This window comes from Danio rerio, chromosome 2, assembly GCF_049306965.1.
Source record: "Danio rerio strain Tuebingen ecotype United States chromosome 2, GRCz12tu, whole genome shotgun sequence".
Classification (NCBI taxonomy): domain Eukaryota; kingdom Metazoa; phylum Chordata; class Actinopteri; order Cypriniformes; family Danionidae; genus Danio; species Danio rerio.
This window is the reverse complement of record NC_133177.1, coordinates 26,848,465-26,865,117: the sequence shown is the minus strand read 5'-3', so window position 1 is coordinate 26,865,117 and position 16,653 is coordinate 26,848,465. Positions and strand designations below refer to the sequence as shown.

The window sequence follows — 16,653 nt, the reverse complement described above, 5'->3', positions numbered from 1 at the left end:
CGTTTTATCAATTTTATAGCTTAGTTTTAATAATATTGATGAAAATGATATAATGATATGATATTATAATATTAACTATAGTGTAGACTATTGTAGGACTGTGCAGTGTCCAACTAAACATTTTTTTAGGTTACTCCTAATATTTATCCTAACTGAAAAACTAAAGTGAAAATGACTAGCGGTTGTGTCACTGCTAAAATTAATTTAACAGCAAACTTCTTCTGTGTTTTTCTCTTTAGAGCTCAAGAGAGTTGTATTTAAAGAATTAGTTAATCAAAACATGTAATGAATTAGGCGGCTGGACCTTAATGCCATCCATTAGTCCAGCCTCCGCCGCCACGTGTGCACTTTATAGGCTATAAACGGTGCACCTAAACTGACGCGGAAAACCAGCTCTCTGGACTATTGCTTTAATTTCACATTTTACATAATTTACTGCTTTTTCATATAAAAAAATTATAATAAAAGATTAGTAATTAATAACAGAATGAATTTTCAGTTTTGAGTAAACAAAACCACTGCAACTGCAACACCGGTGGTCTTCCCACTGCAGTAATAAAAATTTTCACTGTCACAGGGTTCTTGCACCATTTTTAAAAGTAAAATTTAATGCTTTTTAAGACATTTTTAAGGCCTCAACAAATATAATTTAAGACCCAAAAATTATATAATTTCTTTGGAATAGGCTACTCATTTTAATGTTTTCGTTAAATAAATCAAGCCTCGTCACATTATGGATAACCCGCAGTATCTGCCTTTTGGGTGTCTGGTGGTAAAATGAGACTCTGAGGGGGCGTCTGAACTAGAGCTGTTATCAGGCTATGAAAGGTAGGCCCGATAGAGCCCGAACCCGACAAGTACATTTTGATTGACAGCTTTTAAAAAGCCCGAACCCGTTTATAGCCCGACATTATCCAAATGTGCACATGCACAGCTCTTTTGTCTTTTTTCATGAATGATTTGTTTATATGCGTTAACATTATCCATAACATAGGCTACAGGCCAAGTTGGAACAAAAAAATTAAAAAATAAGCCCCCTGTAACATCTTAACATCTCAACACTCTAAATAGGCCTGGGTAAATATACTTAACGTTTGAATTGGCCAACACACCAATAAAAATAAGTCTTTCTTAGCAAATAAATTAAAATAAATGATAAATGATGACAGATATTTGGCAATAACGAAATTAAGATAAAGGCTCAGTGGGATTTGTTTTGCCACTTCTCTTCACAGTAAGGCGATGGTGAAGCTGAATAATGTAATGCTCAAAAGAATAATGCCAGCATTAGCCTGTATACTCTGCATACATTATGATTTCATTAATATTTAGTTATAATTTGAAATTCTTTACTTATCAAGATTAGGTTATGCGTTTTGTGGGGGAACATTATTGAATCCACTGTAAATGGCTTTAGCGCAGTCCTGCGCTCACTGAGCAGCACTGAACACCTTTTCTCTGCTGCTGCTACTGGCCAGAATACACTACTGATCTGGCTAATTTGTTTTGGGTAGGATTGTTTGTTCATCTTCCACCAGTCAAGAACATTCATTTCATTTTCCATGACAGCGGTTTCAATGTAGCGAGTGTCCTTGTCATGTCCTGTCAGCTCGCTGGACACTGCTCCCAGGTGCTCTACCGTAAAACGCAGTGTACGAGCGACCGCCAAAATACCTTTATATACCAGCGGCTAGAATGACTGTTCGAATAAAACAGGCGGCTGACCTGACCGCTGACATAATTCGCTCTTTTTGACATCTCTGTCATCATTTGATTCACCTTTGCAGGGATGGATTTCAATGTTGTAACAAACAATTTTATTACTATTTTATTACTTCCTCGCGCTAATCGAAATGCATCACATGACTGTTAATTTACTGCGCAAGCCCAAGCCCGGCACAACCCCGTCTAAAATGATAGAAAAAAAGTCTAATAAATCACGGAGACTGTCATTTCTCTCCTGATTCACATACTGAATTAATCAACTATTAGATGTTTTACGGTGGACCACTGTGCTTCCCTATCGTCATTAAGCAGACCAGCTGAAAATTTAATACCTACAGCCACTTTACGGTAAAATTTAAGACAATTTAAGACCTTAATTTCCCGGATTTTAATTTAAGACATTTTAAGACTTTTTAAGGACCCGCGGGAACCCTGTGTCACAGCCCTATATAAACATGTACGAAACTGTGAAAAATATTCAGGAACAGTGGTGCTTTTTGAATCAGAGAGTCACTTCTCTTTCAATACAGCTAAAGGACAGCAAAAAGTGTGCCCAAAAAAGTTCTACCCCAGTGAGTCTTGTATCACCTCTCGTGAAGCGAAAAGCAACCACAGAATTTCTTCCTCTCTCAAGCTCAAAAGAGTATGTGAGAACTTATAGACCTTATCTGTCTGATGAAACCTCTCTAAAGCACCTTGACTCTCTGGATAATAAGCAGTGGAGATGTTATGTTTAATGGCGAGTCGTTTAAGCTCTTGAGAAAACGTTTGAGATGTAAAATTTGTTCCATGATCACTCTGAACCAAAGACCGTGAAAAACTTAACCAGTGTTTTGGTGATTGCTCTAGCAGTTACAAAATGTAAAGGATTGGCCTCAGGAAAATGTGTAGTTGCGCATATAATCGTAAACAGGTAATTATTGCCAGATTTTGAATGTGGAAGAGGTCCTACACAGTCGAATGAAATATGCTCAAATGCCTCAGAAACCATCGGAATTAGATAAAAGTGGTGCAAGTTGATTTTTTTGGTTGGGTTTGAATGTGAAGTTTTATATAGATCAAATCGGCTATTTAATACAAAAGGCTATTGCCAAAATGAAACTCTTATTAGAAAAACAATAAACACATATGCCAAGAGCAACATTGTGTTAGATGTCAGCAAATACAAATGTGACACTTTTGATGATCACTTTAGTGATGATTAGACCTGAAGCTACGCTTCGCTTTACTGAACAAAAACATGGAAAACTTCACCGCAGTCACGTGCAGGTGGCGAGTCCTCCATCCACCTCCAGTCTGAAAGGAGCCTAATGCATCCTTGTTTCTTCCGTGCCGTGCGTAGATAAATATAATTTCATTTGCTTTCATCCATGTATATTATATCCATTTTGCTGCAGTTTTGCAGGCCGCGGATAATGGAAAGAACCTGAAGTCACAATCAAATCCTGTCCTGCGCTGCACTGTTGCATTGAGTCTTGTTTGAAATAATTTTGGTCTCAGCACCTATTCAGCTGTAAGAGCAGTGTACATGAAAAACTAGAAGTACAAACAGTATTCGTCTTGTAACATTTGAAGTAAGATAGTTACAAACTTACAAGAGATTTTACCACGTGAAATCAACATTCATTCATTTTCTTTTCGGCTTAGTTCCTTTATTAATCTGGGATCGCCACAGCGGAATGAACCAACAACTTATCCAGCACGTTTTTACGCAGCGGATGCCCTTCCAGCCGCAACACATCACTGGGAAACATCCACAAACACTCAAACACTACGAACAATTCTGCCTACCCAATTAATCAACAATTAGGCAACAGCACTACCTACTGCGCCACTGCTTCGCCTGAAATCAACATGCAGTCTGTTAATGATTGACCCTTACTTCGATGGTACAGGGCATGGCCCCGCCCTTCATGGCAACTGTTTATTGGAAGATGGACCAAACCAGGTCACTTAAAAGCACCCTGCAACAAGAAAACATTACTTTTTGCATTAGCTGGCTCACGCTCGCTGTTGCTCTTTGCTTCCTCTCGCCTGTCCAGACACTGCGCCGCCATGCGATTGGGTCATCACAAACTTTCAATGCAAACCTCTTAAGTTTCCGGAATGCCGAAACCACACGAACTTCTGCAAATCGACTCTCAGTAGTCCGTCAACTAGATAACCTAGGACGACAGCCACTCACAAGCAAAGGAATCCCAAAGACGTCACCGAAGCGAGTCACCGCGCCCTGAGGCCAGCCTGGCAAGGGAAACTCGACTTCCGCAAATGCACAAGTAACAAACAAACGCTGTCTCTTGCTGATCTGGTGCAGATTGATCTTAAGCAGTTAAAGATAAGCCAAAACCCTGCTCTTGTGGTTTCTCAGGTCTGATTTTTAAGATCTAGTAAGAAGTACTAGAATTCATTTGTGGCAGCTGTCAACTTATTTTGCATCCTCTGAACTGCCTTTGTGTGTATGTGTGAATGTGTGTGTGTGCGTTTGTTTGTTGTTTGCTTATTACGTAGTTAGTTTCATGTATCAAAGTGTAGCTCAATAAATCTTTGTTCTCATTTTGTAAGAACTGTGTTCGTGTTTATGCACTTCTAAGTCATATCCTCGAGCTGTAGATTTTGTTTCCTTGCTAAAAGTTAACCCAATACTGTGTTATGTTATTATTGTTGAAAAAGGAAATAATATAAACGAGATTGGTAAGATACAATGTCTTCTATTTGCTGGACAAATGGTAGATAAAGTGTGAATCTTTTGATCTGATTGAATCCGATTCATTGAAATGAGCTAAGAAATGACTTTAAATGCTAAAATCATGAACACCATGCACAGACTCATTTACTAGATCAGCAGCAAGTGGCTCTGAAGCGTAATAACTACAAAAACAAGAAAGGCAAAAAAAGTTGCAGGTCCACAACCTACCCAACAACTAGTATAAATAGGGCAAATACTTGCTTAGGATGCAAGAAGTCACTCACACAAAAGCAAATCCAGATGAATCACGAAAAGAACGGTGTGGCCACTTCTTTCCACACTAAACAGCTGAAACATAATCAAACAATTTAGGAATAGTCCTCAATTATGTTACAGCCACAGTCATAACACAAATAAAGGTAAACCAAAAGGGATCAGTCTAGGGGTATTTATTAAAATAAGAAATTTATAACAAAGTATGGAAGGAATCAAAATAAAACTAAGGCTGATCACAAATAAAAGAACAACTCAAAGAAAGTAATCAAAAACTGTTGAGGGCAACAAAATAGCAAAAATAAATAATCAAATACATGGACATGTAACAATGACCAATATGATCAGTCTGGATTGTTCAAGAGACCCGAAAGTCAGCAGACTTTACTAAGTTACCATATGCAAAAAACAATTAATTACTGTACATGGGCTACCATCTCTCTCATGACTTCGATCTTACTACTTTGAAAAATAGAGAATTGTCTACCTTTGACTCCTCTGGGCAAACAAAGTGCCACTTCAAGCCATTGAACAAGAAGTGCAGTCAGGCTGGATACAGAAATCCAACTTGACTTCAGAGATTCCCCAGCAGCTGTGGACGCACTTCCCCAAATGCTGCACAGACGTGAGCTATCTTTGAGGTCAGGTCAGAAAAAGAAGAATCAGACATGTATTTTTTTTAATCATAGTGACATTGCCACATCGCCCTGTACTGTGGCCACAGTATTAGAAAAAATTAGGTTTTACAGCTTGCAGCTCACATGTAATTGTTGACAGATCGTCAGCCAGTACAGTTTGCAACTCGGGGCACAGAATCCCTGCAATATCATTGCATAGAGAAGATAAAAGTTCAGCTTTAAGAGCTGTGTTGTCGACTGGGAGCTCCATATGCACCTCTGAGCTATCAGGGCTGAGGCAAAGCGAGCCCATCAGAAAGTACAGGCTGCTGATGAGACTATGATGGATTAGCAGCTTTACTGGGTTTGTTCTTAATAATTCAACATAAAAACAAGTTAGTTTTTATGGACATTAAGTAAACAACGCTTGTAGGCTTGTTGGAGGGAACAAAAAAGGCTAAAGACTGAAATATTGATATGCACGCTGCAGGAGAAACTGAAAACGCGACTTACATCTTAGCTCCTCAAACCAGAAGTCTTAAAACAGTTAGGAGTTTCAGTATCAGGAGACAGATTAGCTCATCCCCTTTAAAAGAACAGCCAATAGTGTTTTGTTTTCTCATAGCTCTGCCAGTGAGAGTGGTTGAGCTCAAGCACATCAAATGAAAAACAAATGTGAAGCGTCTTAAAGGGGGCGGGGTATGTCAGATTCTAGGAAGCATTGATTGGTCAGGATTTGAAGAGAAACTGTAGTATGAGCTGACGTGAAACAAATCGTTGATCCATTGTGTCAAGTGAAAAGCTTTATATGTTTATATAAGTTTTATATTTTCTCAAGGCAAATTGTCATTGTTTTGGAGCACACAAGATAAAAGATATACTTAAAACTAACAGACTGAAACTAACATCTAAAAATGTTTTATTTTAATTTCATGGAACCTTTAAGTTCGTAATTCCATGATTCGACCACTCCAAGAGATTAGAAACCAAAACAGTCTTATAATTACTATAAGTAAACACATTTAGAATAAAGATATGTGAGGAAAAATCTTTACGGACTTATAATTCTAGCCGTATTTGGTGTACCCAATAATACATCAGCAGTTTTGATTCAAGAGGATGGGCATACAGAATACATCTCTATTGAAGATCCTCTTTGCCTGAAGCCATTCCCTAACAACACCTTCATCAGTACATAAACAAGAGGGGAGGGGAGAGAGGGGGTCAGGTAGAGATAAGGAAAAAAAAAAAAATCTAATATTAAATCTAATTTTAAATAAATAAATCAATTGGAAAAAAGTATAATGTAAACAATTAAAATAAAATAATCATAATTCGGTCTTTATATACTTCATTACTTTCCCTTTTGTTCTATTTGTTCCCCTTTCCTGTCCCTATCAATGTTATTTATTCATTTTATTATTATTATTATATATAATATTTGTTTTCTATTTATTATTATTATTATTATGCATAAATTATTATTATTATTATTATTTATATACCAGTACCTCTCCTGACCAACAACAGATAAAAGAATAAATAAAAGAAAAAAAAAAAAGAAAGAAAGAAAGAGAAGAGGAGGAAAAAAAAGAGAGAGGGAAAAAAAGGAAAGAAAAAAATCTACTTACATGTACTAAATTCACAGGGTAAAGTGTAACGTAGGCATGGCAGTCTGGGCACTGCACTGGACTGATCCATGCCACACGTTACACTTTTTTTAATGCATCACAAAGCAACTGACAAACACTTTATACCTCAATGCCCATCACACAACTACAACCTCCTCAATTTATTGTTACAGCTGTTGTTATTTTTATTATTATCATTATTATTAGTATTATTACCAGCATGAGTATATTATAGTTATCAAATTACAGTAATAATCTATCATACATATCTTTAATATTATTCTTCCATGTGGAATTGTATAATTCATAATTAGCATTGATATAGTGTTTTCTTTTTTATTTATTCAGTTTTTATTATCATTTTATTTTATTTTTTATTTTTTTTGGCTTATTCTCGTTGCTTTGTTTGCTGAACTTTATTTTTCTTCTCTCTTATTGTTTCTTTTTTTTTTCTACTCCTCCCCTTCCTTTTCTGTTTTTATTTTATTTTATTTATTTATTTTTATTATAAGTATTTTATTAATTTTTGTTTATTATCATTAGTTTATTTTCTCTTTTCCTCTATCTCCCCTTCAAACTTAATACTTACTACTATTATTATTTGTTATTATTATTATTTATTATTATTATTACTTGTCCTCTCCCTGATTTCCCATCCTCCCCTCTCCTCGACACCTTTGTCATAAATGGTATTACTTTTATTTTTTGAAATCATTATTATTATTATTATTATTACTGTTCTGACTTGTCCTGTTATCTTTCCATTATCATTATTACAAGTATTTATACCATTATCATTATTAAGGTTGCAGTTGTTGTAGTTGTAGCGGTAGTAGTTGTAGTAGTAGTAGTAGTAGTTGTAGTTGAAGTAGTAGACAGAGTAATAGTATCGATTGTAATTGAGTAATTGTTACGGAGATTTTTGAAGTAGTAGTTCATGTAAGTAGTAGCAGAAGTAGTAATGGTGTGGTAGTTACAGTAGTAGTAGTAGTCGTTGTTGGTGTAGTAATATCAGTAGTAGATGTTGTTGATGTAGATGTAGTAGAAGTGATTGTAGTAGTAGTAGTAGTAGTGGTAATAGTTGTAGTAGTAGTAGTAGTAGTAGTAGTAGTAGTAGTAGTAGCAGTAGACGTTGTTGTATTGGTTGTAGCAAACGCTATAGTAGTATCAGTAGTGGTAGTCGTTGTAGTAGTATCAGTATTAGTAGACATTGTAGTAGTAGTAGTCGTGGTTGTGGCTGTAGTAGAAGCAGTAGTAGTTGTAATATAAGTAACTTTTTGTAGTAGTAGTTTGTGTAGCACTTGTGATTTATTATTATTGTTGTCAGTTATTACTGTTGTCCTTTCTTTCTTTTTACTCTAATTTTTACTATCATACATTAATAAGCATTGTTGTTACTCCCTACCTCTGACTGGTTTCTTTCTATATGTTTTATCTATATCTGTGACACTTGCTTCATTTATTGACTGTTATTGTTCCTTATGTATGTACTCTGACCTGTCCACCAAGTTACCTTTACATGCATACACACACTCACGCACATACCAGTACATGACTATATTGTTGTTGTTTTTGTTTTGTTTTTGTTTCGTTGCTTTGTATTTGTTATTTGTTGACGTTTTCTTGTATTCGTATGATTTTTGCATATTCTAATAAAAAAAAAAAAAAAAGAGGATGGGCATGCTGATATCTCTAGGGAGTATTTGAGATCTTTATGACTACTGGAGACTCTTTCAGACAGAGTTGAGGAGGCAGTATGAGATGCTGGACACCTGAGAGAGAATACAAGTGTACATCTTACCAAACCAACCGGAGATAGGCTCTTTTGAGGAAGAGAGGACAATGATCTCTGTAGGACACCTTACTCTTTATCTTTTCATGGAGGGTCGATGTAGGACAAAGTTTTTCAGCATTTCATCTTCTTCAGCGTTCCTATAGTGCAGAGGTAAAGACTCCAGATTCCTCCAGAGTGGAAACTGAAAAATAAAATATACTGTATTACTGCTTTTCTTGTACTATTGTGCTATTTTGCATTCTGGGTCTCTTGCAGCTAAAAGAATGTATACAATTGTTAATGTTGCTAATCTATGTACATAACTGGAAAAAAGTTTAGAGTCTTTAATGTTATTGGTAGATGTCTCTTCTGCCCACATCATTACAGTAAAACAGAAAAGAAATAATAAGTTAATAACTGCTTTCTGCTTCAAAGCTGTACTTCTAACATCATGGCATAAGTCCTGTTCAATGTCACATGATCCTCCAGAAATCACTCTTAATAACCTGAACATAGTTTTGTTAATTATTACCATATATTAATTAATTTAATCCATTTTAATTAATTGTATTATTTTTATTTTCATGTTTCTTTTATTCTTGTTCATGTAAAGAACTTTGAATTACCATTGTGTATGAAATGTGCTGTATAAATAAACTTGCCTTGTCTACCCGTTTAAGCCAAAAGAGATGTTTTTTCGGGATGCTATTAAAATGTTTTTAAAATCAATAAAATTCCTAAAACTCATTGGCCAAATTATATACTGTATTTGCTTTTATTTTATAACAATTGCATGATTTTTTTCTATTAATACGCTGTTGTCGTTGACACACACAAGGCGCTTTATTTTTTACTTATTTTGGTATTGTTTATAAATGCCTCTTCAAAGTTTTTTTTAAACTAAAATAAATTTAACAAAATCTCATTTTAAACCATTATGTTATTTGTGCAGACCATTTCAGACAAAACTGGCTAATTAGAAGGCAACGCTAAGCTACACTGTAAGCTGTTTGCCTCTCTTGCCACTGTTACCACATCACAATACAGAACATTACCCTTTTTAGATATTGTCCTTAAAAGGTAAAGTGTAAAAAAAATACTGCACAACCAGATAATTATTAACTCTTAAGATTACATTTAGCTCTGCGGAGTGGAAAAAAATCCTCAGATCTCATTAGTAACTCATTGAAAGGTAGATTTTTACCAAAAGGTGAGCTGTCTGCATTGATTTTATTAATGAAACTGACACAAACCAACAGGTACACCAAACTTCAAAATGTTACTATACAACAGACTATTAATCAGCAAAGCTGTTTTTATAAATGACAAACAAAAATTATATTTCTTTGTTGTCATATCCACTTTTTTACTGATTTGTTAAAGGGGTGGTCCAGAATGTAATTTTAAGGCTTGGTTGTGTTTATAAGATGCAAAGCAATGTGTGCTTATGTTTCACTTGAAGGAAATCGCGTTATTTTTTCATATATCTCACTTTGATTATACACAGCTACTCAGCTAACATGAAAACGACTGATATATTTCCTAGTTCCTCTGAAAGGCCCGCCCTCAAGTGACTCTGATTGGTCATCGTCATAATGTGCTGCGATTTGCGGATCGGCTCCACATCACGCCCGTACAAGCACACGCTTTTCTGCTGTGTAAACCTCCATCAACCTCCTCCCTGCTCACTAAAATAAAACCTGACAAGTCTCTGTAACAAGTGAAAATGGGGTGCGGCTCCTTTAAGAGCGTTTGGCATTGTGTGTGCGTGAATGTGTGAACTTTCTGCAACAAGCGCATGTGCACTGGAGTTTTTTTTCTTTTTCTCTGATGCTCGGATTAAGTTATTTTCTGTAATATATCGTGAAAGAAGAATAAAGCACAAGATGTGGGATGCGACCTGTGTGAGCCTTGATTTATTTCTTAGCTGCTACCACGAGTTATTTGAGCTACCCTGTCTTTTTTTAACTCAACATGTTACACAACGTCTTTCACATGTATCCAGAATATTTTGTTGTAAGTCACATGAATCATCCACATATCTTTTGCGACTACATTATCTGAGATGTGAAAAGCTGCCTAAAGACAATCAATGCAGTCGCACACATACATAGACACGAACGTGCTGGTGAAGTGTGTGTGTGTTTACAGCAGTTTGGCTGATAAATATGAAATTGTAGCTGAATTGTCTGCGGTGCAAAGCAGCATTTCCCATTGTTTACATCGTTGCTACAGCTTACCGTTAATGCTAGACACTGTACATGTCATGATCAATTTTAACAAATAAAAACACTTATAGGTTGAAGTTCACAGCTTCTGCTTTGAGGAGATTATAACCGAATCCAGCACTTAACTAGGAGAGATTCTGGAGCTGTTTTGTCAAATCATGCTTGCTATGTATTTTATAATTCTCTGGAACATAATTAATATTGAACTGTAAGCACTTCTGTCTTTGTGTCATGTCCTTTGGAAACCCAAATACAGAAACAGACGAAGCTCTGTGGAAACAGCACTGTTTGGATGCATTTTTATCTATATATATGAGCTATATCACACGAGTAGCAGGAGCAGATATTCCTACTGGCCTTTATGCGTTTGTCCCAAGTGCTGTCGACTACACACATGCCAGTCAATGACAATGAGTAGGCAAAAGAAAAAGAAAAACACACTCAAACATCTGTCGCAAAATAAAATGTTACATTATTAAAATAAAAGAATGATACAGCGGTAGAGCGACCATCACACACTTCTCAGAGCTCCCCAGAACTGAACTGAACTCCCATACCTGCGTGCTTACATCTCAAAGGTAAAACTACCACAAAAGAAGTCCTCTTATAGGGGACATTTATACACAAGGCATATCAAACATTAAATGACTGTTACAATATCACAATAATTAACCTTGAAAAAAGCAGCGCAATCACTACCAGACTGCTGTTGTGTTTGCGATAAGGAAGAACGAGGCTGAATCCAACCTAATTCACAACTTCTTATTGATTCTATCCGGTCCACCTTAAAAACTGCAACACTTCCGGTTTTCAGCTTTGCACTCAAGAAAACTCACAACAGTTTTAATCTAAGCAAGGGCTTATTATGTGGCCCTGGTGCCCTCTTGTGGATAGACAACCGTCTTTGTCTACTACACTATGGCAGGCTGATGGCTGCCAACGAGCTCTCTCAGAAATTGTGAATAATTTAAAATAGGCACTATTCTTACAAATAAACTGCATAGTTGCAATCTAAACAACTACATTCTTTACTAATAAAGCCTCAAAAGTACATTTTGTTGTGATGTTACTGGCAAAATATTGCACGGCCAATCAGATTCAAGAACCAGACAGAACTGCTGTATAAATATAATAATAAATAAAAGATATATATATATATATATATATATATATATATATATATATATATATATATATATATATATATATATATATAAATTCTTTATATATATATATATATATATATATATATATATATATATATATATATATATATATATATATATATATATATATATATATATATACATATATATATATATATAAAGAATTTTAAATAATGTATTTTAAAATGTTTGACTAATATGGTAAGGTTGTATACTAAACTAGCAGTATTACACTGTATTGTTTCAACGGGTAAGCCATTTAAGTTCTGAATGAGCCAAATAGGCTCAACGCATCTGTTTACTGTAGCACAAATCACTTTCTACATTCAATTATTTTTTCCCATGTATTAAATAAATAAAATATGTACAGGCTATTTTACTAATTTTACTATCATAATAAGTCATAATTGGAAAAAATATGATACAACACAAGATGTCTGACTGATCTCACTCTGATATGCAGTTAAATAAGAACATTCACTGAGTGGTTCTGTCATTAGCTATGATTCCATCCACCTATTTATATGCACATTTTGCATATGCGCATAAAAAATGGTTGATAGAAACGCCAAGATGTGCATAAATTTTGAAAATGCGCATAAAAAACCTATGCGCATAACTGAGTAGGATAAACTTTTTATTCAATAAGAAAAGATGCGCATAAACTACGATGGAAACACTTTTACCGCACAAACTCCAGCATAAGAGATCATGTGTTGATAAATAAAATGTGTGTGAATGGATAAACCAGCAGGCTGAGCACATTATAAAACATCTGAAATGTTGTTTTGGTCATTCTTAAACGCCTTACCGTTTCAGTATTAGTGTTCTTTTATTTTTAATGACCTCCCGAATCAAGAGTGTCTGTGCTCTGCGCCTGACACCTTTAAACGCCACCGCGCGTTTACTACATGTCAGGATTGCCTTCTGAGGTACAGTAATTTATTAGATGAAGAAAAGATTGATGCTGCTTCTCCTACTGAAGCAAATTTTGTTTTTACTGTTTATATTTGGTGCCAGTTAATCAAGAAGTGACGATTTTGTTCGCTTTGACTCATTAGATGGAAACGCAGCTTTATTCGCACGTTTTTCATGCAATAATCCAGTTTTGTGCATAAAGTTCATTCACATACTTTGGATGGAAACAAAGCTACTGTGTTTAATCCTGTGCAAGTCAACACCACAGTCTACCTGAGTACTGCTGCAGACCAAGAGCCTCATGTACGAAGACTTGCGTGGAAATCTTACCAAAACATTGCGTACGCACAAAGCTGTAAATGTGCGTACGCAGAAAAAAATTCAGATGTATGAAACACTGCGTACGCCAAATCTCACGCATATTCTTTTGTACATCTGAATGAACGTGAAACTGAGCGCAACATGCACGAGCACAAAACCCCTCCCTGCCTCCTCCCCCGTATGAATATGCTAATGACTATGCTAATGGAAAAACCCAACAAAAAAGCAATGTCAAAAGCAAGCAAAAAGAGAAACTTTGAACAGAATGTGAATTGGAGGTGCTCCTTTCGGAGGTAGACCGGAGAAAAGCGGTGTTATTTGCAAGTTTGTTCTCCGGAATTAACAACAAAAGAAAAAAATAGAGTGGGAGAGTTTAGCTGATGCGGTTAACACAGTTGGGTTTGAACATCGCACTGAGTACATTAAAAAAAAGAAATAGTGTGGTTTATATCTGTAAAATGTTGCAGGACGTTTAACAGTCTCAGTGGCGCTACTCGTAAGACGCTTGTGATCATGAATTGATACGTTCGAGCATGATCTCGGCTCGAATCCAGCGTCTGATGAACTCTTTCTTGTTTTTTCCCCCGCTACATATCAGATTTTGCCAACTATTTATCACGAGAAAGACAAGTAGGAATCATCAATAAGTTCATATCAATAAGCATCATATTTTATTTGCACATTTATTGAATGGAAATGTTTCTGATTCACGCATGCAAATTCATCTTCAGATAGTGTCTTTATAGCAATGTGCGTGCGGTAGATCGCTCAGATTACATTGGGAAAACAGGCGACTGCTGCAAATTGTGCTTTAATGTTTAGCTGGTCAAATGTATGGTATGGAAACCTTATATACCTGCTGAACCCGTCTCATACAGCTGCCATTGCAAGGCTCAGACACTTTGTAGAGAGCAATTTAACACAACTGCCTCTAGGAGTCGCCAATGGAAATAAAACAGACACGCACAAAAAATGTGCGTACGCCTGCCAGAAAGCTGCCGTGAAGCTGCGCACATTCCCACGTTCAGTTCATTGTTAATAAATCCAAACGTGAGCGATTCTGAGCGTGAAACCTGGCGTACGCAAAGTTTTTGTGCGTACGCAGCGTTGATACATGAGGCCCCAAGTCTATCCCTTTATGACTACAGTGTACCCATCTTCTGATGGCTTTTTCCGGAAGAATAACGCACCAATGTCATAAAGCGAGAATCATCTCAGACTGGTTTCTTGATCATGACAATGAGTTCACTGTACTCAAATGGCCTCTACAGTTACCAGACCTCAATCCAATAGTGTACCTTTGGGATGTGATGGAACAGGAGATTTGCATCATGGATGTGTAGCTGACAAATCTGTGGCAACTGCGTGATGCTATCAAGTCAATTTAGAGCAAAATCTCTGAAGAATATTTCCAGTACCTTGTTTAATCTATGCCACAAAGGATTAAGGCAGTCCGGAAGGCAAAAGGGGGTCCAATCAGGTACTAGTAAGGGTCCGTGTGCGTATACCTAATAAAACAGCCAGTGAGTGTACTATACAACTGACTTTTACTTAACTTCAGTGATTTAATTCAGTGATGAGTAATGAGGACACAAAGCACTACAGTTGTATTTCTCTATTACTAAACACAGAGACTCATCAGCTCTATGAACTAAACTTAGCGTGTTTGTAAAATAAGACATGCAGAATGTACATAGCTGTGAATCTCAGGACCAGGAATGAAAAACACTGTCCTAAAGGTATTCACTCAGCTATCAGTAATCCAGTTCAACTCTGTAGATTACCTGACTCTTAGTGCTGCCCGTACGGCTGGATACTGCTCACAAAAAATTCAATAAAGACAAAGGAAGTCCCAGCATTTCATCACATCCAGGACAACAGAGAGGCCTGAAAGATATATATTGGATTTATAAAAAGTTTTAATTAATTTAACTTTGTCTAAATTACACTAAAATAAGGAGACTCACCAGTCGCCATAAAGCAAACTTTCGTGATGGCCAATCGCTTGATCCTGTATCACTTGGTTTGGATAAATGGTTGTATAAATGGTATGGTACTAAAAAAATTATGCATAAATACTGAGAACAGCACCACTGTTTATATCAAAATTTCAGCTCTAAACAAGTTAGAAAGCAACTAAGTAACTTACCAGTTCTCCACATAAAATTTAAAGCATGAGTGATTTACTGAATCACTGACACCTCTGGCTAAATGACAAGCAACACCACAAAAGAGAAAGAGCTTTAAAACTATTGGTTAATTTACGATTTGTTAGAACTAATGTTACTGATTGTGATGTGTTTGTGAATGAAACCAGAGTATGAAGGTGAAAACAGGTAACGCGCTAATAATAGCATTTAACATGAAGAAACAGGTAGCTGAGTTAATGTTTTTAATTTGACAAAGTCTGCCAAAATTACCTTTACTGTGTTCAGCGGTCAACATTAAATTACCTCCAAGCTATTATCTTCTGTATAATGTAATTAATATCTTAATCTGTGTCGCATAACGTCCAGTAACTAACGATACATAAACATAATGTGAAAAGCGCCAGAGAACAAGCGAAATTCACCACGTTTTCAAGCATCAAAATCTGTACTGTCGTTTCAGTAAAGCTATTAAAAGTGATTATTTTGCTGTTTGTCGTGTTAGGCGACACGTTAAACTGTAAATACAGAATCATGTCAAGATTTTTAAGTTAATGTACCTCAAACTGCTTCAGGGAGTTTTGTGCAACAGAACATTTATTTTTAAAATTACTTACAAAAATACAAAACTGTTAACTAGTGACACTTTACGTTACACGGCCATAATTGAGAAATAAATGTCGATTTAGTAAGTGTTTACGTTATCTCTTGCTCCCATAAGTTTTTCCCTGTCCTCTTGTTTGGTTAAAAATGACGCCGCTGCGCATGCGCACTTGCGCAGATCTCCAACAGTCAGCCTCGAATGCGTTTATTAATATTTTTAAAGGAAAAATAAACATCACATCAAGATGACACAAAAAATCATTATTACATGTGGCTTTTGTTCATTTTTAAATGAAAATAAAGTTATTCATCGTTGTTGTTATTATTAATATAATGTATTAATTTTAACAAAATTAACATTTTGGATTAATAACGCATTATTAAAAGTTGAAGTATGATTATTAAATGCTGTACAAGTGTTGTTTATTATTAGTTAATGTTAATAAATATACTAAGGTTATATTATTATAGCTGTCTTTAAAAAAACAGATATAGTCATTGTCACTTTTCTGCCTTACAAAAGCAAAAGACCTTAACTCACTAGAGTGTTGAATTGAGAAAAAT

The 16,653-nt window shown here is 35.7% G+C and overlaps 1 long non-coding RNA gene across 1 annotated transcript in view; it reads right to left on the bottom strand.

The window, feature by feature from the left end:
* Positions 1-8,733: 8,733 nt before the first annotated feature.
* Positions 8,734-16,653, bottom strand: part of LOC110438027 (uncharacterized) — a 40,616-nt gene continuing 32,696 nt past the window's right edge. Inside the window, exon 10 of the long non-coding RNA XR_012391770.1 lies at positions 8,734-8,908. This is a non-coding gene — a long non-coding RNA (uncharacterized lncRNA). The remainder of the gene's footprint in view (positions 8,909-16,653) is intronic.